Source organism: Ischnura elegans, chromosome 8 (assembly GCF_921293095.1).
Source record: "Ischnura elegans chromosome 8, ioIscEleg1.1, whole genome shotgun sequence".
Taxonomy (NCBI): Eukaryota; Metazoa; Arthropoda; class Insecta; order Odonata; family Coenagrionidae; genus Ischnura; species Ischnura elegans.
Genome location: NC_060253.1, coordinates 82,909,502 through 82,936,373, shown reverse-complemented (window position 1 = coordinate 82,936,373; position 26,872 = coordinate 82,909,502). Strand labels below are relative to the sequence as shown.

Here is a 26,872-nt window from a genome sequence, read left to right as displayed (position 1 = left end):
AAATCACGTACGCGAACTTGATAAATGCACAAAATAAAGCTAAGCGATCCATTAAAAAAACTGCTCCGTGCAAAAAAAGGGCTTTACAATAACTTTACATGGATTAGGTTGTGAACCATTAATTATGCGTAGGCTACGTGCTTGTATTAGCTTGCTTGAATAATTAAGAAAATAATTGATAAAAAAGGAGTAACTTTACCCCTGGCCTCCCTTATTTACGCGCCTACCTTAATTAATGCCTTAAATGATCAATGAAGATTTATAACACACGCTTTAGACCAGGAGTAATAGGATCGCTAAAATTGGAAAAGACAACAAACATGGCTTAAAAGTTCCCGGATGTGTAGTCATGGACATATGTGAGGTGATACGTTTAATGAAGCAACCACATCATTAAAAATTTCTTAGAAAAGTAATCCACACTAAATAAAGTGGATGGAAAGTTATGAAGTAGAGTTTGTTGGTGAAAAAAACTCACCCTCAGTCAAGCAAGTTTGAGATGGCTCTCAAGGAATGTTTTTTGCAGATTCTGCGGTAGGTAATAGCCACTGGCGTTACTTCCTCCTCCAAAGATTGCTCCTTCTGAAAGTAAAACACATATTTAAGTAAAAAATCACTACTCTTCAACATACCTTTAAAAATGTATATCATTCATACGCATGTTATTTTCTATTTTCTATATTCAGTATATACAATATGTGCGAATTTAATTCGTGTCTTGTTGTAAGACAATTCTACCTATATTCACGTAAGCGTCGTTTATGAGAAAGTTTTTTAGTGCTTTCAACCGATTGCCAAAAAATTGATATTATTTCGTATTAGCCTATTCGATATGGTAGCAAAAAAGAGCAAATTTATATGAGTTCAAATAAATATGCTTCGATTGCTATGCTATGCCATATATCAAATAAATATATAAGCACATAAAAACTTGGAAAAACCTTAACCCTTCAGATTGGATCAAACCTCCGAATCCCCATAAGTTCCCCGCTGCTATCTCATTCGGAGAACATTGTCAATGCATTACCGTTAAAAAAAAGCAATTACGTGTTAATTGTGTTTTTGAAAAAGAGAACATAGAAAAATATTTTTAGCCCTATAGAAGTAAGAGGAAGGCGGCGGATCAGTAAGAATGGGGAATGAAGAGAATTCAACAAGTTTCCTGAGGTAGTAGCAATGATTGAAAGCAGCAAACTTTGAAAAGCATGTATGAAGGAGTAGCTATTCCGTAGCAGCAATTAGCAAGGCGCGGAAAAATGCAAATAAATTTACTGCTATGAAATATGAAGAAGAACACAATAAAATCTAAATCTTTCGTTACTTCCAAAATCTTTCAATTAAAATGGCTATAAATTGTGTTACTTTTCTCAGCTATTGGACATGTGAAAGAGAAGAAATACGGAACTATGAAAAAGCCAGCGGACAGGAGAGAGGAATGGAGAGCTGCGTCAAAGCAATCTCAAAGTTATTGAATTATGGCGATGATGATAGGGAATGCTGAACATTTTATAACATTTTTGAATATTTTATTTAACAATGACTCATAAGTACTATAACTAAGCGTAAAATTATCAGCATATATTAATAAATATAAAACGTTGACTGACACTGCTATGCTCATTAATGTGAACGCTTAAACATCAATTATTAAGGAATTAGAAAATACATGTTATTAAAAATTTTTTGAATTTATTTTTTTTAATTGTTTTTTTTTTTACATTTTTATTCTGAACTGTATAAAATTTCCGTACTCAAAATATTTCCCTTTGACAAAAAATGGCAAGTATTCGTTTGAAAAAAAGAATCACAGTGCAAAAAAAATTCGGCACATGACTAGATTGAACACTTTGACTAAATAGCTAAAGAATATAGAAATAAAATTGAAAGTCAAATACCGCCAGTTACATGAAAATGTCGCAGAGGTAGGCTTACATAGCTCTAGGTCACTATGCTTGAGTTACCCTCAAGCATAAAGAACAAGGATATTAGGAATTTTATGTAGAGAAGATACACTGCTGTAAAAAATAAAAAAATGGAGAGTATGAAGCACCAAACAGTCAAAAGGCTTATCGAGTAGGTTACATCGGTTGAATTCCCTGGTTAAGGGTCTCATTTGGTTCTGTATTTCAACTTATTTTTGTGAGGCTCATTCTTTGTGAGTTGTGACTGACTACAAAGCAAAAATATAAAGTCGCGATACAGAAAAGACAATCGCACACACAGGCTCAATTCAAAAGAAAACTATTCAAGGGAAGCAGCGTAATTTAATGGCGTGGGAATTCAACAAGTTCCTTTGGTCCAACCTTTTGATCTTCCCAGATAGAGTTTATTGACCGAATTTCAGTATATATTTCAAACCCAAGAAACAGGGTGCAAAAAACAACTCAAAGATAAGGATGATGAAATGCGTGTATCGAGAAAAGAGTTCAGGGATCATGCAATGTTTCCTGGAAGTAAGGTTTGAACAAAAAAATATACAGCTTCAAAGTCTACCCAAAGGTACCATCATGCAGCGAAGACATACGATGTGTGTTCAGAAAAATAGCAGGAACTAAACCCTGAAATTTTTCGTGAGTTTGGAATGTCCGATTGTCAAAAGTTTTTTTATTACGTTGGTCTAATGAATTATTAAAATAATATAACTTTGAGCTGTATTCATTGTTTACTTTGTCTGTGGAAGCCGCTACGGTTAATCGTGTTTTAATAAGCTCGGCTATTTTCCGCTTCACTTCATTGCTTATTCGTGTATTATTGTTCAAAAATAAAGCTTAAGCAGAGAGAGGATCCTCAAGCCGGCCCATAAATGTGTTGACAGCCGCCACGCTTTTAAATGGGTTTACAAAAGTCGCCACTCGTGTCGCAGATGGACAACTTGATCCGGGGAAATTAGGAATAATTATGAGTGTCAACCGAAATTCACATTCATGATGATGTGATTTATCACATTCGTAACTCTTCAATGCTATTCCTCGCAAATACAAACATTATGCTGAAAAATATTGGATCGCATTGCACTCATCACCGCGCCGCCGACATTTTTGGAAGCTGATTAAAATGCGACCGAAGTGGCAACAGAAATCAGCCTTCTATGGGATGGTATTGGGCCTCCTCTATGCAATCCCCTTGGCTGTGACGATGCCCCAGCCTCTATAAACGCCAGACATGGCTCCGTGTGACTTGACTTTTTCCTACTTCCAAAAAATAAGAGAACCTTAAGGCTGGTCGTACACTGGAAGCGTATCCAGGCGGCTTCGCGATAATGCGACACCGGCTTCGCGCGGCAAATCCCATAATCCCATACCCTCGTCCACTGCAGGTGCCAACCTGCTTCAGGCGTACTCACACTCGCCCTACACGTCCTGTTTGAGTTGGATCCGTCGCTCGTAGACGCTTGACCTGAGACATCCTTTGTGTATAATTTTGTATTTACAATTCAAAATAAAGCGAAAAGTGCCTTGCGTCATCCGATAGTAGTAGTAAAAAAAACTTTGGTGGTTCATTTTCCAAATCTATATGAAAATGCCCATACTTGCACATCGTCCTCTTCTTCTTTGGTTCACCCGACAAGATCTTTTCTTACCAGGTAGTATGCGACGTATTAAGAGGTAAGTACTGTCAAGCAGGGATGATTCCTAGATATCAATATTTACTGATAACGTTGTTTTTCAAACATAGCCAAACTCACGTCTGTGTGTAACGAATACACACGTCCGGTGGTAGCTTCGCTTGCAATGAACGAGCCATACGCTTGTAGCTTTTCATCTTGTTGCCGCTTCTAGCCTCGCGAGTACGCGTGACCGCGAAGCCGCCTGAAAAAGCTTCCAGTGTACGACCAGCCCTTATAGCCTAAAGGGCCATCGTTTTACAAGTATAGATGACAATAAAAGAAATCGCAGACAGTGCTGAAGGCTATTCTAAAGATCGAGTTTGAGAAGTGTATCGAGGATTGGAAGAAGGTCTGGAACAAGTGCATAACGTCTAATGGGGACTATTTTGGAAGCGACAACATTAATATAGACGATTTAATAAATATTTTTTCAAGAAACCAAAATTCCCGTTATTTTTTGTTAACACTCCTCGTATCGTATATTTATCCATCAAGGCAGAATCGACGGGGGCCTAAGTTGGACTTCAAAAGCACAGTTTATCGGAAATTATTAGCAGTGATGCGTCGAACGATGGCAGTCCTTAAAAAATGTCTCGCACGAACGAATGATGACGGGAAGGAAATTTCCCGGCATCCTTCGCCGTATATTCCTCATAGCGTGCCCGTAGGGACTCACATCCGATCTCTTCTTCTGTGAAGCTTTCCAGCATCCTTTGTGCGACGCACGCCTTGCTTCGCACGAGAGAACAGAACTAATTGGTCGCATCAAAGTTACTTTTTCCAAAAGAATTTTTTTTTAGATTATTTGTCCTTGTTTCCTGGTGAAACTCACCGTGCGTCGTCTGACGAAGTAGCGACTTCTCCAAACACAACTGCGTGACGCGCACAGGAATCGCTTCATAATGATGCGTGGAAATGATGTGACGTGTCAATGATGTGTTAAACTGGAGTGAAGAAGATGACTCCATTTTACCAGTTCACCAATTTTGTACCCATCAAATATAAGTATTTAATACGCTAACTGCTTCACATCTGTCCACAGTAGGGAGTAAATGAGGGACGCAGAATAAAAAAAAATTCTGATAAAAGTGAACAAACGCAAGTCAATTAAAAAAAATGCTTTTACAAAATGATGTTATTTTGTAAAAGCATTTTTTTTAATTGACTTGCATTTGTTCACTTTTATCAGAATTTTTTTTATTCTGCGTCCCTCATTTACTCCCTAATGTGGACAGATGTGAAGCAGTTAGCGTATTAAATAACTTATATATTAAATAATATTACAGTATAACAATAAATTTTTATAAGAAAATGACTTTATCGCAATAAATTTTCTAGAAACTTTGATGTAAACAAACTTGCATTGATTTTTATCATTCTCCTTTTTTTTAATGATCGCAGCGCCGTCATCGGGTTTTGATGGCCATTTTTTTGACCTAATATCAATTTTTACTTTATATTCTGAATAAAAATCTAGATACAATTCCGATCATAATAAAAATGTTATAATATCGCATTGTCATCTGGCTGTGAAATATCCTGAAAATATCAGCTTGATTGCTAATTGGAAAGTGGGCTAAAATTGAGTGGCAAGATTTGACCTGGACAAAACGACAAACACTGAGCGAGTTACTAAAAACGTTGTTAAATAGGGCATGTCAGGGCAAATAATTAAAGTAAAGAATATTTTCAAACTACGCTCAGGGTTAAGGGCCCTAAAAATTCGGAAAAATATCAATCTCCAAATAAAAGGTGGAAGCAGGCAGAGTAGGTTTGAGGCAGGTGACTAAGGTTAAATTTTGGCTGATCAGGAAAAACTTTTTTAGGGATACAAAAATTGCTTTTCTCTAATAGAGTGCACGGTAATACAAAGCTGAATTTTAAATTTTAATAAATCCTGTCATGAATCAACGGTTTAATTTCCACAACGATAATTAAATAATTAAAGTAACCGAAGCAGGCGGAGGCCGAAGACTGGACACTTAGGAAAAAATGGAAATTGTGCAAGAAGGAGCCATTTCTCTTACTAACGAACAAATATTTTTTGGACATTCCCCACTCCTTGACATTCGTTTCCCAAAGCGCACCACCCAATGACGCATACCCTACCTAAACTTTCCCTTCCACCCGCCACCGATAAGTTCTGTATAAATACAGCTCCGTGACCAACTAATCCTCATTGTACTTGATAATTACCTAACGGTTGAAACGCGTCGTACGTTAAATAAACCTGTGGAAAAGTTCCATCTCTATTTTCATTTAATAATTAAATAATTTGTTCTTATGACTTTATTTTTACATGCATGGTAGTGCATAGCCTATTTTTTTCTTTAAATGCTATGCTCCTCGCGCGCTGGATAACTCATGAGATTTCACTACCAACATTATTGCATCAAGTTATAAATAAAACAGGCAAAATTTGTCCATTTCCTTTCCTCATGTCCTCTCCCTCCCTAAGTTCGGGATCTTAAAAGTCTGTGACTTGTGAGCCTGGCCGCAAAGAGTGCATACCCGCGAGCCCGCCCAGGTTTTTGTTCTAGTACACAATTCACTAACCCTTGATTAACATTGTGGTATTCCATTATAATTTTTCTTGGATATCACACAATTACTTATACCACTTATTTTTCACAGAGCGCGACCTGGGTTTCAATGAATTATTATCATCTTCATGCGCAAATCATGATTAAATCATAATTTGCGCATGAAGATGATGATAATGCATTGAAACCCGGGTCGCGCTCTGTAAAAAAGAAGTGGTATAAGTAGCTGCGTGATATCCAAGAAAACTTTTGTTCAAGTGACTGATTTCCAACAAGCATTAATTGAAATCCAAGTCTGTTCGTGGGAAAAAAAGAGTATCAGCTATGGTTAATATCTATCAATTTTATCATTTTTCCTTTTTCGAACCTAGAGATAAAATGCCGTTCTATGTTGTGGAGAAATACCCCCTGTCAAACTCTAAAGCGGGGGTCTTAACCTTTTTTAAACGGAAGGGCCAAAAATCGATTTCACATCGTCCGGAGGGCCACGATGCTCCATGTCATTTTACCACCACATCAATAAAATAAATAAAACATACATAATTTCAAAGCGAAATAATCTTTATTGGTTAAAAATTTCCATCAATCAATGCGATTTTTGGCATTGTTTATTTTTAACGAGTGTGATGATATATATTTCATATTTTGTGCCGCGATACAATATTTTATTTAGTCTCTAATGACCGCAAGAAATTAGCCGGCGGGCCGCATACACCCAGGGTGCCGCGGATTGAAGACCCTTGCTCTATAGAGGTAAAAATATAGGCTGTTGTATCCTGGCGAGATATAGTGGAAGGACATCCTAAGTTAATGACAAAGAGATATGGCACTTTTTCAGAGATTTAATGGGCAACGTACAATGCGTTTCGACATTTAGGTCATTCTCAGGTACACTGCAATATTGCCAATACCTGATTCTGAATGTAAACTAATCGGATGAGTGGGGATTGGAATTACGTTCAATATCTCGCCTTCCACAGTTATTTATTTTTATTCGGAATGCGTGCATTACAGTGTAAGCAAAGCTCTTTCTTAGACTTTCTCTGAAGTTGCGAAAAACAGAGCGTACTATTCTGTTAAATCGGAGTAGCATAAAACTGGATTATTCTAACCTCCACTCAACCAAATATTATAAATACAGCTCCATAAATATCTACGTGTAATTGAGGATGATCTAATAGACGAAACACTGTTGTACGTTATGCAATAGACTTGTGAAAAAGTTCATCTCATTGCAATTAACTAGAGGGAAAGACAGCTAGTAGAGCATCCTGTAGATATAGATGAAGTCGAAGCATTCTACCCCATCCTTATTCCTTGATACTACTGTTACGGGAGAAACGTTACTAACTGCCGCATTTGTGAATTGCTCGAAATTCTCAGAAATTCCGACGGTCGATGTCTTCTCTGCTCCATTGTGAATGGAATGAAATGGTGTTCTGGGGACTGCTTCCTTTAGGATAAGGGTCGTCGCTCGTAACCTCGGCTTCCCCGCGAAAACAACATTATTCGGAGAACGTCGTGAGCTCCAAGGAGCCGAGAAGTCCTAAAAGATATATGAAAGAAACCCTATTCTTTCCGAACTCGAAGTCACCGTCCCTAAATTCCAACATTATCTCTCGGCTATTGATAAACATTATGAACCACATCCCTGGAAATATATAATCAAATCATCCGCAAGGAATAGCGAAACTCCAAAATCCATACGAAGACATACGACGAAGTACACGAGCTACAAACCTAATCTGTAACCTTTTCAATAGAAAGTTATTTAAAATAGGAACTAGAGTCACTTTTGCACCCCTGATACAGAAAATAATCGGTATATTCGCTTGAAAAAAAGTAATATAAAAATGGCCGTTTTCCGGCATGAATAAGTAACCTCTCTTTTAAATTGCTCGGAAAGACTTCAAACTAATTAACGAGTAACGTAGATAGTATCATCGCAGTTAAATTTGAAGGAATCAAGCCCATTACCTTTTACGCCTTATCTTTTTCGTTAGTAGCCTCTCTGAGGTCGATTCCTACGCCGACGCCGCGCACCGTCATTCCTCCGTACCATACACACTCATTGTCGCCTCATCGACATATGCAGAAGAAACGATCGAAGAGACTTTAGTTCGGGGAACCATTCCCAATAAGTGAACATTGATTTCCCTTAACCTGATTGGGCATTGATTGGCTTCCAATCGTCTCACGAAAAAGTTCTACAAGCGGTCGATAATCAATTAAATCATCGCGCATGCTCCTTTGCGAACAATCATAATTTGACTAATACTGCTATGCACAGCACTATGAAAACACAAATATATCTGTGTCTGTATTAAGGATTTATTATTTATAAAATATTAATTTTTTTGCAATTACTTTTTTTATTTCCGCAGTTATTTATTAAAATTTCATTTTATCAAAAGATTGACAAGATTTCGGTCGATTCGGTTCGGACTACATTTTGAGTTATAAACAAAATAATACAGAAATAGAATTAAGTCAATTCACGCTAGTTACATGAAGTTGGCGCTGCGATCGGCTCATACAGCTCAATCTCATCACACGCGAGAGTTATTCGAGCAAATTGTTGCGAAAAAATGTTCCTGTGTCTACTGGAATTGTACTTGTTAGTTGCATTACCTTCCCCATCATTAATAACTGTACATTACAGTTTCATGCTAGTGTACTTAAAAGGCATTCTCAACGGCTAAATAAACCCTGCGTAAGATTCATTTTTGGCTTAAGTGAAGAGGAACATTTGTCCAATTTTTAAATTAATATACCAAAGGAACCACTTCTTAAGATAATTAATTTTCTCCATATTCCAAAACCAGACTCCTATATACCTGTGCGAGCAACTCATCATCCGTTAAAGAGCTACTGCGATTCCACCCGATCTAATCGTAACCTCTTTCGTATTCCTCAAGCCCGCACCAATATACGTTTCAACTCTTTTCAACTTACTGCTTCTAGATTCTGGAATTCCCTACCGATGAATAGCTAGTCATCATAATCCCTTAAGTCCTTCTAAGAAAGGTCATACTATTAATTGTAGACTAGCATTTAAGTTTGTTTACAATTTTATCTTATTAGTGTTGCCAAAACATTCCATTCTTATGAGTGTTCGTAACAAACAAAATTCACTAACTCTTGAGTTACCTTGTGGAATCATAATTTGCGCCTGAAGATGATGATAATTCACTGAAACCCGGGTCGATAAAAATAAGTGGTATAAGTAATTGTCTGATATCCAGGAAAACTAGTTCGTATCAAAATCTTATTAACCGTCAGTAAACCTTAAAACTTATATTTCTTGGATAACTAACACTGAATATTTTGATTTATTGCTGTCAAAACATTCATTTCTTGTGAACGTTCGTTGCGATTTCTTTAAAACCTAAAAAACATTTATATGAAAATGATATTGAATTGTTTCTAAGTAGAATACGATTTGTAATTTCTTTGATTTACTCTTACAGGTTACTCTAGGGCAGGGGTCTCCAAACTACGGCCCGCGGGCCGGATCCGGCCCGAGGAGGGTTTTCATCCGGCCCACACACTCGTTTCAAGTAGCGCGCGATTCTCGCTCGTATAACTCTGTGAGACGCCGCTAGGAGCATTGCAGCGCTGTACTACACGTCAAAGTCGCCTTCAACTGTTAGTAAATAAGAAATACGCCACTTGATACTTCAGTAGACGTTGGAATCGAATACTTCAGTCATCGGCAAATTTGCTATCCGGCCCGCGGGGAGATTCGGAACTTGGAATGTGGCCCTCGTGGCCTAGTAAATTGGAGACCCCTGCTCTAGGGCATTAACAAACATTCATTTATTGACAAAAACCGATCATTGCAACAAAATGTCAATTCGTTTCAATACACGACTCTGAAAATGGACGAAGAACACCAATATGGCTAGATCAGAATACATCATTGGAGCGTGACACGACCTGGGCTTGACGACCTTCTTATAGCTGGTCGAGGTGTTATCTTACAAACATAAGGATTACATTATTCGCATTTGTTGGAGCCCTTATTTTGCACTTTAACGTAAAAGAATGTCGTCCATGAAGAACTTTTTTTTAACTTAACGCTCACGAAAAGTATTTGTTTTTAGGATGTATCTCAAATATTTAAAAAGTTGATAGAAGAAATTACTGATGATATTAACATTTGAGGTGTAGGCAGATCTTTTCGATTTAATGTTTGGAAGGAAATTTCTTAGCTTTTCTACAAAAACACACACTTTATTGCCGACTAGTTTCGGTTACACTGTACCATTTTCAAGACTAGAAAATGGTACAGTGTAACCGAAACTAGTCGGCAATAAAGTGTGTGTTTTTGTAGAAAAGCTAAGAAATTTCCTTCCAAACATTAAATATGGAATTCTACAAAGTAAAGGCCTCAACAATTCAGTGCATCAGATCTTTTCGAGGTTATATTCTACGTGTACATACTAACCAGCATGACGACGACAGCCGTCAGCAAATAAAAGCCACTGCACACCTTGAATATACTGCGAGCAATGCTGTAGTTGGGCCGGTACGGCGTACCCCTTAAAACTTTAAGTGCCAGCCGCTACTTTTAAAGCCCTACTGAAAAATCCAGCCATTTTTACTAAATTCGCTAATTTTTTTAAAACATTAGCATCAAAAATATATTTATATCGCTGTGTACTTCAATAAAAAGTGGACTTTGCTCTTCTTTATGAATGAGTTGAATAACATTTATGGCTAATTTTTAAATATGTATTTTAATAATGAAAACCTACTGTCTTTGAAAAATAAAAAAGTTGCAACAAATCATAAAATGCATTATATTTTTTATTATGCTCAATTTGAACTATTTAAATCATGGAAATCATACAAAAGCATTGTTCCAAGCAAATCATTCAAAATCCTGGATGACAAAAAGGGTCACTCTCAACGAACGGTTCTTTCCTCCAAAGAATTTTCACGCAAAGTAGGCTGAGATAAGGGTGCCGGTAGCTACAGAGGACTTTTCGTCCACAAGACATTTAAAGAACTCTTTTTCCATCGAGCAGTTGATTTTTGAAATAACAGAACCACTAAGCAGTAAACTGGAAAAGTATCATGGGCGAAATATTACAGCTTCAAGCAAACAAAGTCAATAAAATAGATAGACGTAATATTACGTCCATGGCAATCCTCAGTAGGATTAGCAGGACGTAATATTACGCCCATGGCACGCAAAGTGTATAATCCAAACTCTTTATAAGCGTACCGGTTACCTTATTGACTCGGTAAAAAATAGCCCTACTGGAAATTGTCCAATGGATTTCAGAAAGAAAAATCGGATAAGATTATTTACTTGTTCAGAGTTATCTCGTGGTACAAGTTGGAACTAATATAAGAGCTGGAGTTTGACATTTCAATCACGGCCGGATATATTATTATTATTACATAAATTGTTACAAGTCGACCATTTTCTATGGAACTTAGAAGGCTCAATGCATCTAAGGGTTGCAAAACAATTGATTTAAGCCGCTAATATTTTCACAAAAAAGTCGGGTGGTAACATGAAGTCAGGAAGTACATTAAGACAAAAATATAAAATGCAAAGCACCAGCTTGGTTGATAGGTTACATCACACAAAAAAATATTTATAAACCAAAAGACAAATCAAAATACTAAGTACAAAAAAATTTAAAAAGCCCTCAAAATACCATTTCTCACACAATACATGTCCGCATCAAATCAGCAAAAAACAATACATGTCTACATTTAAATTGACCTCAAGATCCATTTTTACACAATGATATACAAAGACCAAAGTAAAAAAAAAACAAGAAACACCAAATAGAAGTGATAGACTAATACATACGAATAAAAGAATAATACATACAGGTTCAGCTCTTGGCAGTTTTTGGTGATTACCGCCTAAATTCTTTTCCCAACTACAGAACTAGCAGCGAGCATGTGGGATCCGGCGCAGAAAGACTAAATCCGTCAACTTAATCAAATACTGAGGAAACCTGCGTAATTCATCAAAAAATGCTGCGGATGTCCATAATGCGTTACACAGGTATTAAACAAATTTGTCAGGGAGCCGCCAGATGCTCGGAGGCTTTAAATAACTTTTATCAAAATGCGGCTGATTCCACATTCAAGTCTCCTGTTGATACGTAAGTATGAATCATCATGTGCGTTTAACAGAGGATAGTGTAATTACTTCCAATGCTGTGTTTAAAGAGGTCCTCTGACCTCAATTTGTACATGAACATTCCAATTAAAGTTGTACACAAGACCCTGCCTTTTTTCTACATTTTAAAATTATAAACGCGCCTATCCCTCTGTGGACCTGCATTGAAAAGAGCGGGGGAAGCCCGCTGGGAGCGGGCGCAGCACGCTCGTATTTCATGATTCAACAGAAACGATAAATTAAGAGAGACATTTTGCCGAACGGATAGGTATAGGAATTCGATTTCCCCCCCTCGAACAATAAGAGACTAAAATAAATGTTAGCCGGAACATCGTTAGAGCATTTAATTTTTTATTAATTAACGCTTAGTGTCCTAACACCCCCCTCCACACGCCGATTGAAGAGGCTTGGACGTTAGCATGTACACGTAGGTGTATCCCTCCCTGGACCAGTCAGTTCCCTTTAAGGTCGAGGCACCCCGTGGACCAGCGCCATCTTTTATGGCGAGCACTACCTTTTCACCTTGCGCGTGGAGGGAGCTATACCTACAAGGATAATTGCATTACGAAGGGAAGGGAGTTCGTTTGTGCGATGTCCAAAGATGCCTGAGTAGACCGCTGCGGAAGACCACAAAAGAAGAGAAGGGGATGGCTGGTGCGGATGAGGTTGCTGTAGAGTCTCTGGCCCTCAAGGACGGGTAACAGAATATATGTGATCCTAAGTAGCACGTGATGTTGGCGATAATATAACAAACAAATGCACGCAGACACACAATGAATACTCCATTTTTAAACTTACTATAAAATAAAAGTATAATATCTTCTGTGGAAAGATATATTACCGTACAATCAGTAGCCCATACCTTGTACAAGGATTTATCTTATTGTTAGAATAAAAGGGGGATTTTTTACTTTTTCAGGTTGGCAACCCTGATATAAACAGTGTGAGTGCTCTGAGTGGTTTCTATTGTTGCACACTCTTCTTCAAAGAGTAGTGTTGGGTTATTAGATTTTCAGAGTTAGATTAGTGTAGTTCAGTGTTCAGGATTAGAGTAGTGTTCATGCGTTTTTTCAGGCAAGTTTTCTTTCCTAATCTACTACTGTGTTCCAATTAATAGTATTTTAGTATCTACATGGTACAGGCATTAGAAAACAAATGTGTCTCATGTAAGGAGGTGGTATCCCTATCTTGGGGGAAAAAATGACAAAACCAACGATACCAAAATTAAAATAAATAAAAAAGAATGGTGGATTATCAAATCCTTATTTTAAAAGCGCAGGCTTTTCGTCAGTGAAAATAACTTTTTGGAAAAATTTAAATACTAAGAAATCGAAATCTTTGAGCAATTGATATTTATTATATACAATATAACTTTATCATTTTTTGTGGAGATAAGTCTCTTAATCAACTCATATTTCACATGTTCTAAACGATGTTACTAATCAAATTACGAATAGAATTTTCGGTGAGCTTGTGGTGACATGTTAGCAATTTCCCCTCGAAACTCGCGATAATCCAATGCAACCACTGAAGCTTTACTTCTTACGCGCTTGGAGACGGAGGTGCTGCCACGTCGTAGAGAGCAGCACAAACACTCGTGGAGGTATCAGGGATGCAGGAATCAATGGGACGAGGCGAGGTCATCTGATACAACAACGGAGAGGCAGAGAGACACGGAATCGCTTCTAAAAGCGATGTGGTTCAAGTTGACTGTTCGCCCCCAAACGTCACCAAAACAGAACAGTCGAGAGGGATTTGAAGAGTCCTCTTAAGAAGAAGGCACCCGAGGAAATAAATACGCTTGTAATTCAATTTTGAAAATTTTACCGGATTACCTTTTCTCTGAACAAAATTTTTACGTGTGCATACCTTAATCCTTTAAGATCCGAGGGATATATATGTCCCATTTGTTTTTAAATTCTCTCAAAATTAAATGAGAACGTGTATGATTTCAAGAATTGTTTCTATCGAAGAATAGGCTATAGGCTTCAAGTTTTAAATTATTTTAGTGATGTACTTTAGATATTGTCGTTTCCACATTGTTGAGAACTTTCACTTGAAATGCCGTTTACGAAGTGGAAGTTTTAATAGTTTATAGCAAAACAATGAGATTGTCTGTAATAACAGGATTTTCGGTTTATCCATTATGTGTACCTAGCCTGTGGAGTTAGAACGAAAAACTCTGCATTTGTGCTTCAATGTTCACAGAATTAGTGTTTTCATGTCATGTGACACATATGTCCCTATGGACCTAAGGATAGATATAAGGGAGCGAGAATTGATATTATTTCACGACCCGGACTGTATCTCAGAAACCATTATAGATATCGCTGTCATATAATTTTTTTTGGAATCTTCAGATTATTATTAGCCTAAAACGTATTTTATTATGCAATCTAAAGGCTGAAATCTTTATAGACCGTAAATGGTTAAAGTCGAAAATATTTTACATTAAGTATACCTACGTACTCAAAACCTTGGTCACCACATGGCGCAATTTAATCGGTCACATTAAATACCACATTAAAAATTTAACACACAAACGGCCACACCACATTGGTTTAAAGAAATTTATCGGCTAAAGAAAGGGAAGAACGGCAGAGGTAGGCCACGGATAAGATACATAGACCTGGTGACGAAAAGTGGTTGTAGGTTATTTTTGTTAAAATTATGTAGGTTTGAAAAGATTTGCTTTTACGAGAAATGATTGAAGGGCTACGTTTAACCAAACTTAGGATTCGTGACTGTTAATGATGATTACGAATTGGTTTGAAAGCCACCACAGACCCACCCTTGCTGGATTTGATTGCTTGAGAAATAAAGAACAGATTCCATTCAGAAAGACATAGAGTACATCTTTGAACAACACCATATTTAAATTTCCAACATAATCGGCGAATTTACAGATATAAGTAAGCTATAGGAATTCTTCACCAAACAAGAAAGGACTTAAATAACTAATTTGTAGCTCTTAGAAAGTCTTATATTTCACATCTTAAAGCCTAGAATACCATTAGTATTCCATTAACTATTACAAGCTGAAGTTACAACATCCCACGCGGCACGCTAATTGAGTTAACTGGCGGTGTAATAGACAGATGAAGTTTATTTTTTAAGTTTTACTTCGAGCTGAATTTGAATCTCATTATATTTCAACATAAAAATTATCTCTTGAAATGTGACAGAAAAATTCTTTCAAGTAACAGAAAAAAATTATTCATAAAGCCTATACTGGATCATAAAATCATAATTGAAAAGATATATATTCTGAGTGGGAAGCTTAAATCCTAGAAATCGAAGAAAAGACACGGACGAGGCCACTTCGGGAATGATAATGGCACGATGAATAACGCCACCGGAAGCCTTTTAATGCGGCAATGAAGAAGAGCTAAAAAGTTAAGAGGCTGCACTGCTCTTAACATGGGACAGGGCCTTGGTCGTAACTCTTTCACACCTCCCTATCGCTTCTTTCCCCAGTTTTTTTCGCTCTTTTTCACAGCTCTTAGCAAACACGACGAGTTCCCCCGTCTAAGTTTCACTTAAATAGCAACGCCAAGACCATATATTCGCGAAGAGACCGTCAAAAAAAGTGAGAATGTTAGTATCATCGTATCGAATCAAAAGCATATTTCCTGATATGGATGTGAAAAGGTCAGTAGCGGAGGCAAAGAGTACTGCGTTTTGGCAACAACTAAGAGCTGAAGATAGCGCAGAGAATAGGAAATATACAAGGTCAGACAAGTTAATAATATCTAATGGCAACTATTTTGAAGGCTAAAACTTTAATTTAGACGAATAAATAATATGTTTAAAAAAAAAATGAAATTCCCGCTATTTTCCTAAAGCCCCTCCCTCGTACAATAGGGTGGTTTCCTATTTTGTTACTGCTTAAATCGAAAGATTATTACTCCTGGAGTACGTATTTTACACTTTTAGATTTTTAAATGACGATATCCATTTTTCGCGATTAAATGAAAAGTGAAAAATTTCAAGCGCGCGAAAACGCGACGGCTAAGTATGAATGCTGGTAAAGCCCATGTGGCGTCATTCTGGTAGCGGTTGCTGCCGTGTACGGCCACCTTGGTGCGAGGCTATAAGCGCCGCTACGATGCACGCTGCTAGCAGGTAGAGCTTGGCTTAAATAAGGTTTATTAATACCCTATCAAACGAAACTTTCCGACCTTAGGCAGTTTTGATAGGTGATTATTAAGAGATGTTTCCCTGAGCTCTGTGCCTCATGCACGCATTGGTTATCTCAGAAGATGTAAAACTCCTATATAATCGTATATAAACTAGGTCCCTGTGACGTCACGTGGAGTGGCATCGCATGGCCGCCAATCTGGCCTTTTTCAATTGCGGTTAAAATTGATCATTTACATTCGTCTAAAATGGGGTTTCTAAAACCATATAATTTGTACATTATCAATACACTACTGGTGGGTAATGAATCGCAATCATTGCCTTTCGTTTTCTTCGATGAAAGAAATTACCCTATTGGCTAAAAGCTCAGGTGGATAGCTTCTTCGACGGGGATATTGGAAAGTTGTTACTATGCCACATAATATGTCCAGGTAAGAAAGGGGCATGCAGAAAAGTAGCTGGATGACGTAACCAAATGTTGAAAAAATTAAATTTCACAGTGGTTTTAATTTTATGAGCGATCGGACATAGAATGATGTTACGGTGTTTGAAGGAGGTGACCGAGAGGTGATATCATTTGCACCATGAGGGAAGGATAGGGAATGAAGGGAGGAGAGAAACATGACGTCTACGTTAACCTACTCTCAACATATGGCGCCAAGGGGATCACGGGTTAAAGTCCTATCCGACGGACGGTGTGCTGGTACAGAATTGTTTTTGGACAAAAATTCACGAACAATCAATGTGGTGCGAGCCGAAAATTGCCGAGCTGATAAAAACATGTCTAATCTCAGTGGCTACCACAGAAAAAGTAAACGATGAATATGGCTGACAACTTTAAGATACTTCAGGGGCATATATATCTACCAAAACAATAAAAATATTGACAATCGGTCTACCTAAACTCGCGAGAAATTTAAAAATGTAGTTCCCGTTATTTTCTGAAAAAAAACCTCGTATACAGGCACCGCTACTAAAGTCTTGGATAAAAATATTGAGATTGAAATCAAAATTTCAAATACAAGGCATGGAAAGCTATGTTAGTTTAACTGACAGCCTGTAAAGTACCATTAGGATGAGAGACTAGATTGAAAATTTCGCCAAACTCGAAATTGGAATCGATTATTGGTTTGAACTTCGTTATTAATCCTTACTCATCTTCCAATATGAACACCAACGTGAACAAACAAAGGTCTGAGATTAAAAACACGTTTTCTCTAACAAAGAGTTTAAAATGCATTAAGAAGGAAAGACAAGCGTTATCACTAGGAGAATAAAGGGTAGGCACGATACATTAATACCAATCTAAACCTAACCAGCACCCACGCTCTATTCTCCGAGAAATAAAAAGCTTTTTTTTTCACTTTTTAGTGAATTTCGTACTTTCATTTGAAAAAAGCGTGTTTGAAAAATCTTTTTTCCTATCTACTTTTTATCGGTGAATTAATTAAACCAGAACTATAAAAGATAATAGTGTTGAATAGGATAGATGTGGAAAGAACGTTGATGGATAAAATAAATGAAAGGAAGGGTAAGTGGCTGGGACAGGTGATGAGAGGAAATGGTATTTTGAAGGTTGCCTAGGAGGGAACGGTGGAAGGGATAAGAAGAATGGGAAGGAGAAGGCTGAAGTTTGTTGAAAACTTAAAAATAGGAAATTTTAGAAACTTCAAAGAAATGGCCGGAGACAGGAAAGAATGGAGACAGTGTCGGCGCAAGGGACATGCTGACGGGCGGAACAGCACAAGATGATAAAAGATATTCGTGCAAAGGAATTATAACTAACGACTCTATTGAGAAAATTGAAGACAATTTTTTCACATGAAAGTTCAGTGAATTAATTAGAGTATAATGGAAAGAATGAATGCACTAACAAATTTCCAAATCCTGATTACTGAATTGATCATCAGAAACATGCAAGTGTGTGGAAATTGAAGCAATTATGTCAATGGGACGTGGGCTCTAAATCAAGGCATGATTACATTCATGAAACACGGAAAAAGCGTGTAGAAAAGGTACCAAGGAAGATATCTTCCCATCAGAGCTCTCAGTTGCGTTCATTTCCTCTATAAAACTAAAAGAAATCCCAATTTTTAATAAAAATTTTCCGCACCGGTGCAAATTTCTATTTCACGAATGAGCAATGAAAACATTTCTGAAAGTGCATTACTCTTCTTTTTTTAAAAAGGTTTCGTCAAGAATAAGCAACCGGAGAAGATGAGGGTTTGGAGTTGAACTTTTAACTTTTCGGCGGCCGTATTACGAACGCTTTGATCACACACCTGAATGAATGTGAGGAGAGGATTCTGGAAATGTAGCTGGGAAGGAATAAGGGAGTGAATTAATAAATGCTCAGAGCAAACGATAAGATGTGGGGCCGCAAGATGAAAAATCAATTAACGTGTGAATATTAAAAGGAAGCCATTCGAACTTAATATTCCATTAAAAAAAAGTTAACAGCCCTACGGCAAAAAATTAGAGAGCCTAATAAAAAAATAACGTGGACCAAACGTAATTTAGTTCTCAATTCAATCATATTTCCAAGATTAGGAGTCATTCACAGTCAAATATTCACTCAAAAAGGCTTTTATTTGAAAAGCCGAGAGTGGAGATCACCCAAGAGCGTGCCACAATCGAGAAAATTTGCCAATAATGAAGTTGTAGCGATTGCTACGCTGAATGAAATTCTTATGAAGTTGCTGTAGAGGACCGTTTATTACCACTTCATAATACAGACTGATTTGGTAGCCGAGGTGGCTTGCTTACGTATTAGCGGCTCTCTCTTGAAATCCGCGCCAGAACATCCTCGAACATTCTGGAATTTCTCTGGAAACAGACAGAAAAATTTCCGTTCGGCGCCGGGATTCGAACACGGTCCGATTGGGAGTCGAAAAACTATCCACCGGTCCAACTCCATATGTGGCAAATGTAGTGCCACGATACTATAACTTAGCTGGCTAAAGCACTCTACCGGTAATCGAGGGATACAGGTTCGAATCCCGGTCATGATGAATGATTTTTTTCTCTGTGGAATTTTCGCACAATTTGCGCGTTGAGGGTGACTTCTTAAAAGTTTTCACCGTGAATACTCTCGGTATAATTAAATTAGAAGATATACTAGCTCAGTGATTCTACCCAAAGTGTTGATACTGAAATTCTGCTTCGTAAATTTACCATACCTTACAAAAATAGAATTCCTTTGAAAGAGAGTATTTTTAAGTTTGATCACACGAAAACCTTTTATATTAAATGTTCAGTAGTGATGATGAGAAAGTGTAATTTATTAATAACTGATAGCTAATGTTAGTTGATGATCTACTCACTGCAAAAATTGCGATGCAAAGTTCTGTCGGAAGTAAAAACCTATAGCCTGGATCCAGAGTTGATGCCCATGCGAAAAATTTGTCGCTACGTCTCTGAGTAGTGAAATAAGCATTCGCTCGCTGGATGCTCATGAAAGGCCCAGATACAAGGCGCCATCCTCGAAATACCATACTATTCTAGTAATAGTATGGTATTTCGAGGAGGAGACCGACAGCTGAAGTCATTCGCGCCGAGGGAAGGGTTTGAAAGGAAGGTTGGAGAGAAACCCGGCGTCGGCATTAGCCTGCTCTTAACGAAAGACACCAGGAGGACCACAGGTTAACGTCCTATCCGACGGACGGAGTATTGAGCTTGAAATGCCCTCCATACAACATTCAAGGAGGGATCGGACAGTGTCTGGAAAATTCTCTGCCGCCCCCGGGATTTGAACCCGAGTCCAACGAGTGGGAAGCCAACACTCTAGCCACCACACCAACCCGATCCCCGGCTCTGTTTAAGCAAGGGCAGAATGTCAGAAGGGCTGTATAGTTTTGAGTCGTTAAGGGATCATTTATTGAGTTCAGGAGCAAATATGCGATAGCGAATTTCCACCGAACCAGGTATTCTCCCAAGAAACCTCAAGTTTCGATGTTCCAGGGAGAAATGTAATGGGCAATACGGGAAAATGTTTACCTAATCGACAATCGATCTGAATAATTTAGATTCCTGCACCATGTATTTTGGAATTTGCATCCTCATAGCCGAATTTCCACAAACGATCTAGCAGTGATGCTAATCAACCTGTAGAATGAGAGAAGATAGATACAATAAAAATTATAGAAGATATTTGTAATTTTCCAAAATTGGCCTCTAGGGATGTGCGACTGGTGCTTTTTGATCTCGAATCGAGTATCCAGTCGAGTTGAAAACTACTCGCGAGTATCGAGTCGAGTCGAGTTCGGTTATCTTTGGATCTGGCAATGATATAGTTTATGCCACAATACATTCTCATTTTCAAGTCCCTTTATGAATTTTTTTCTGAATTCTTAGCTTGATGTAAAATGGAAAAGATAATGAGGAATACTGATGGTAGTTTTGTCATTATGAAGAGATGAATGAATATTAAAGTGTCTTGGAAAGTTCCATAAGCACTGTTGAAATGAATTAACCTCAAGTAATATGTGGTCAATTTAATTAATATATACGTACCCAAACTGACAGAAACATCCCTGAGTAAAATAATTTGCACTACTGTAATAATGATTCATGATAACGCTACCTGTCAGCAGATTTCTGAACTTATTGGCCTCGGTAACTCTGAAACCGAAACTAATAGACTCGACATTCGTAATGCAACCCGAATCACTCGAGTCGAGTACCAACTACTCGACTCGACTCGAATTTTCGAGTACTCGCACATCCCTATCGGTCTCGTAATCGGTCGGCGATAATCGGTCTCGGTATTTACAAACTGTCCTTAATTTGACGGCATTTATCGCGGGTCATTTTTAATCTCTAATTTTTAGACACTTAAAATTGCGCGATTGTGATGACTTTGATGTTTGCGCTTCGACGTGTGTATTTTGGCGCACAGGTCGCGACAAGAGTAAAGTTTTGACTCATTTTAATAATAAACTGTTTTCAACATGGAAATCCCATTAGACAAAATTGAAATTTGCGATTGGACCAGCATAATGAATTAAAATTCTTTTAAAAGATTTGTATCTCATTCATCAAAACTTACAACTTTTTTCCGGAGCGAAATTCACTGAAAATCGCACAACTTTTAGTGCCTAAAATCAGAGACCAAAAATGATTGATTAATGGGACAGCCTGTATACGCGGGGAGCTAGTAAAAAGTCGAGGGGAGGAGAGGATGGGATAAATGGGTGCTTGACAAGACGTCGGGGCCAATTTTACGAAATGGAGAGACCAGTGGATGGAGTAAAGCAACCGGTATGAATAGAAGTGGTAATGATGAAGAGGAGTAACCTCGCTTACGGAATTTTACATCCATACTTTTTAAAAGAATTTTTAGCACCAACATTTTTTGTAAAATCTTATGCTTTAACCACCGCCATAATTTTGACGACTTATCGATAAAAATCCCAATCGTGCCTAATTTTTACAATAAATATATAAAAAAATGATTTTTATCCATAATTGACTATTTAAACATGCCTCTCTTTCTTTGCACAAATCCTGTAACGCGTGGAAGATCTGAATGGTGTGGAATATGATGCAAGCAACTCGATTTATAAAATATACCACATTATGACGGAAATAAGCCTCTGTTGCTAACACCGAAGATGAACGCGGATGGTGCTGCATTAGTTTTAAAAAAGGGATATTTGTGTGTCACGGGCGGCATAAATCTAGAGTTCGCACTAGTGATTTCAATCGATACATCTCGAAATCGAATCGATGTATCCCATTGGAAAGCTCGAGATACCCCATCGAAAGACATTTACGGAGACCCATCTACTCCGTTGATAGGCTCGATGAAGAACGCGGAATGTACTGCATTCGTCTTTGCGATACTGGTGTGTCGCGGGCTGTATAAATCTAAAGGCTGTTTTACACGGTACACGGAATTGCGCAATCTGACGTACGTGCGAAGGCGCAATCAAAATTACGTTGTGTGAAGCGGTGAATTGCTAGAACACATGCGAGGATGCGTGGATGCGAGACGGCAAAATAGCCCCTGTTCTAATTTCGTTCATGCATTCGCGCATTTCCACGCCATTTTAGATATTAATGCAGCTCTAACCTGCGCAATTCCGTGCCCCGTGTAAAACGGCCTTAAGAATTTTGCCCGTAATTTCAATCGATATATCTCGAAACCGAAGCGATATATCCCATTGGAAGGTCAACCAAGATAGCATAAACATTCAATTTATGCCACAATTCGAACTTTGAACGCCAACTAATGGTGATACTTGGGAATCTTCTATCTTAAGTTAACTTGCCAAGCCATTAATATATTTCTAATTTTGAAACAATATGGAGTATTAGTTTCAATGTACGGATTATGCACAAAATCTTTTTTTATAAGATTAATGTATTTACTCAATGAGGGGGAAATGCAGCTGCGAGTAGCCAATCCCTTCGTGGCCGTGAGCGAACACTTTGATCTCATTTTTGAGATAATCTGGAGAAGATTTTGCTGAAGTGAGACGTATAATGAAGTGAATTAATGAATGTGAGAGCCTAATGCGAAGAAGCAGAGGCGCTGGAGAGACAGGGAACACTTTTCACAAGAGAGCCCTTTCAAAGAGATGAGCAGAAAAAAAGTGAAGCGCTGAAAATGCGTCTAGTTCAGAAATTCCCCCTTTCACAACCCTCTAAGCATACGTATTTAACAGATACGTCCTTCTACAATTGCAATGGCTTGGGCACCCTTTAAAACCCATGAATCGACACCTATGTTGCCATGCTATTCTTTTTGCCACCCCTATGACCTTGACTACGACCTCATTGGGTCAACGGTTGAATTTTCGTAAATGAAAGTTTTATTTTCTGTTTTCTCGTGTCCGAAAACCTAAGAATTGACTGCTTGGTCAATTAAATTCACACTTTTTCTATCTCGAAATTTTCAACATTGAAACCCCATATGGCAAATTAAAAATGTTTGTTTGGACCCACATTGTGAGGTCAAAAGGTCAAACTTGTTAAAGTTTGCTTGCACTCAAAATAACATATGATCTTTCCCCATAAGCAGTTATACCAATTTTCATGAATATTGCTCGAGGCGAAGTTACTAAAATTAGATGCCAAAAATGACACACGAACTTTGGGTCAGGCTGTACATATCCTTCGCCTTCGTTAGCGGCATCTTCAGTCTAAAAGCATGAATTTAACGTTCCTTCGTCTAGCAAACCACTAATTTCAACTCATACCCTGTTCGTACGACCTCGTTCTGTGTACCTCGGTATCCGACCAACGTACATTCACAATTCCGCGCTCATAGAGGTTATATTACCATATGAGGCTCCACTAGGTAGCAGTAGGAGTCCTAATGTGAATCCGCTCTCCACGGGTTAAATCGCACTATTAAATTTAACTGTGAATAGCAAGCTTCTAAAAAGATGAAGTAGAAGGAAATTATGAAAAAATACCGCAGATGAGAATCAATCTTGGAACTATGGCATGGAAATTGAGCGCCGTAACTACTGAACCACAGTAACACGTATGCAACCGTTGTTCTGTCGGGAATACAATTAATAGTTACAAATTAAAAGTTACAAATACGTTGAGCATTTTTAGTTGGTTAAAGAGAAGTACTTAAGTACCCAAATATATGCATATGATACACGATCATCTACAAAAAGAAAACAGGAACAACTCATAGCGTTTGACAACAAAGTGCTGAGAAGAATATTCGGCCCCAATACAGAAACAGTAACATTGAGATTAAGGAACAACTAAGACTTAAGGGAATTGAACAAACGTTCAGAAATTGTGGGCATAGTCAGAACCAGACGACTTAGATGTTGAAGACATGTTCTAAGAGGTGTCAGTGAAATGGTAAAAATGATATGGAAGGGGGATCTGGAAGGCACAAGACCACGAAGAAGACCAAGAATGTGCTGGAGCAATCAAGTGAAGGAGGACTTCAGAAAATTGGGAGTCCAACTAGAGCGACATAGCGGAAGTCAGAAGAACATGGGGGCGTGTGATTGGTGAATATTTAGGTTTCCCATGATCAAAATAGTAAGAGTAAGAACATAGAAAGCCAGCTTTGGCATTTTATCCTGTTGATCCTAATTACTTTACTGGCTTCTTCATTTCGTTCCTACTGCATTAGTTTCCTTGACTCTAGCGCGTTGTGGATGGGGGAGGTAAGATAGGGGGGAGGGACGGTTGCTTGGGAGGTCGCCACGCGAGGAAATGAGGGTCCTTTGATGACCATAGACGCACAGATTCCCCCAGCAGAGGAGTGGAGAGCGGTCAAAGAGCTAACTTCTTCGCCGCGGGAGAAATAAGGAGACCACGTGAATTGCTCGCTTCCGGGGAAAGCCCATTAGCTGCGACAGTTCCACTGCGGAGAGTCTCTTTGGCATTTCCTTTCCAGTCCTTTTTGGCCTCTTACCATCGTAAGATTCCACGCGCATAGTTTCACAGTTCAACACTTCTGCAGCCACGACTACCCTAGGTGGATGAAAACTTTTTTTTTTTGGCGGTACCAATGGGGAAAGGAAATGTTGTGGAATACTTAGAATTTGATGCTGAACGGAGATTTATTTTCCCTACGGGAGACAAATTTTTTATTTGGTTCATTTCATGGCAATAGACGAGCACCTGCATCGACTCTTTCCAACTGTGATGAAACTTGTTACTTACAAATCCTTCTCGTTTATGAACTGCGCATGCAACACGATATTCATTTCACTTGAATAATACTATGCTTAATTATATATTTAACATGATTCATAGCTACACAAGGTCATGAGATTAGCTGCAAACTACATTAATTGCATTAAAAATAAAGATTAACACAGAAACATAACTGGGAAAAATAATCAATGTTTTACAAAACTCTTTTGCGTACATACTTTGAAACAAACAAGCGCCATAAGCCACAGTTTTGGCGACAGTTAGGGTAGACAATGGTCATTTCCTCGTATTATTTTTGCACGAAATAATCCCATTTGTAAAATTATATTATATTTCTGTTTTCCCAAAATAAGTCCTTTGAGCAAAATATGGTGCGTTACCTGCTTTGGCTACTGGCTTCTATGTGTAAACTTCACTTGGCGTAGGTAGACTTTTCAATACCGCTTCGAGAGACTAATATCACCGTAGAGAATCAGCAATTTTGTTAGAAGGAAGAGCAGCCTCCAATGTCCGTAGCGTTGCTAAGTTATTTTTAATGGTATAGCGTTACGGCCACAGGAGTTCGAAAACTTTGAGCTAGCAACATCATATAATTGGTAAGGTGAGGTCTACGGCGTCAATAGTGAAACAGAAAATAAGTCTCCAATGGCCATATCGTTATGAAGTTAATGAAAACTTAATAACGTTGTCATTATTAAAATAATTTTTTCTTTAATTACAGCAAATATATTCACAGATAAACCACGACAGGAATGTTTTTCTTGGTTTTAGTGAATATCCTCACCACAATATCCCAATTGTATGAACTCAAGTTATTGTAATCGAAATCAACTAAAGGAGAAACATTGTCGATGGCGATAAACGGCAAGTCATTCATGCTTCATTTGAAAATGCTCATGAGAAGTGTACAATTTCACGCTAAAAACGCTGTTGAAGAGGTTATTGCTAGATTTTTATATTTCAGCCTCATACGCCACGTAGGCAAGCAGTTTAACATATTCAGAAACGAGGAACTTGAGAGGCCTTAGTTTGAGAAGTAAGAGCACTATAGCGAAGTAAATTATCGCCATTAGCGGGGTCAAGGTTTACAGAGAATCTTGCGCGAATATTGATGGTTTCTCTTATCAATTTCCGCGCTTGCGATGCACAAATTTTGTTATTGAAACATCTTCTGCTCTTTAGATAAGGTTTTTGACACGATAAATAAACAAACTTTGAGTAAACTACAACATAGAACAAGTAAAGTGATCTCTACGGCCTTAGTGGCGAAACAGAAAAGTTATCTCCCATGGCTGTAACGTTATTAATTTAAAAATACCCAATAACGCTACGGCCATTGAATACAACTTTTTTGTTTCACTACCAGGGCCGTTGAGTTCATTTTACCTTTTTTATCGTTTTGGCTTTCCAGTCATTTGAGCTAAATAAATTCACTCAAATAACTGAGACAAAATTATCAATACATGTGAGCCTACATTAAAATGATCCCTAGATGCTACGGCATAAACTTCATAGAAACAAAAGTGCTGGGATACACTTTCAAAAAAAAGATAGGTTTTGGGAACTCAATTTCCATTCAGCTATCCGCAACTCATCAATATATTCTATTCATGGTTTAAAAATATCTTGGATTCCGCAATTGCAAATTCGACTAACAAAAAAATTAAAAAAAAACGTTCGGAATAAAATCATTTTATGAAAACACATCGAAAAGAAAAAAAACCATAATATCCCATTGAATAAAAGCTATTAAACCGCAAGTTATTAATGTCCCTACATTTTATGCAAATG

The 26,872-nt window shown here is 37.9% G+C and overlaps 1 long non-coding RNA gene across 1 annotated transcript in view; it reads right to left on the bottom strand.

Moving 5' to 3' along the window:
- Positions 1 to 532: 532 nt before the first annotated feature.
- LOC124163872 overlaps positions 533 to 26,872 on the bottom strand; it is a 208,489-nt gene continuing 182,149 nt past the window's right edge. The window contains exon 3 of the long non-coding RNA XR_006865859.1: positions 533 to 582. This is a non-coding gene — a long non-coding RNA (uncharacterized LOC124163872). The remainder of the gene's footprint in view (positions 583 to 26,872) is intronic.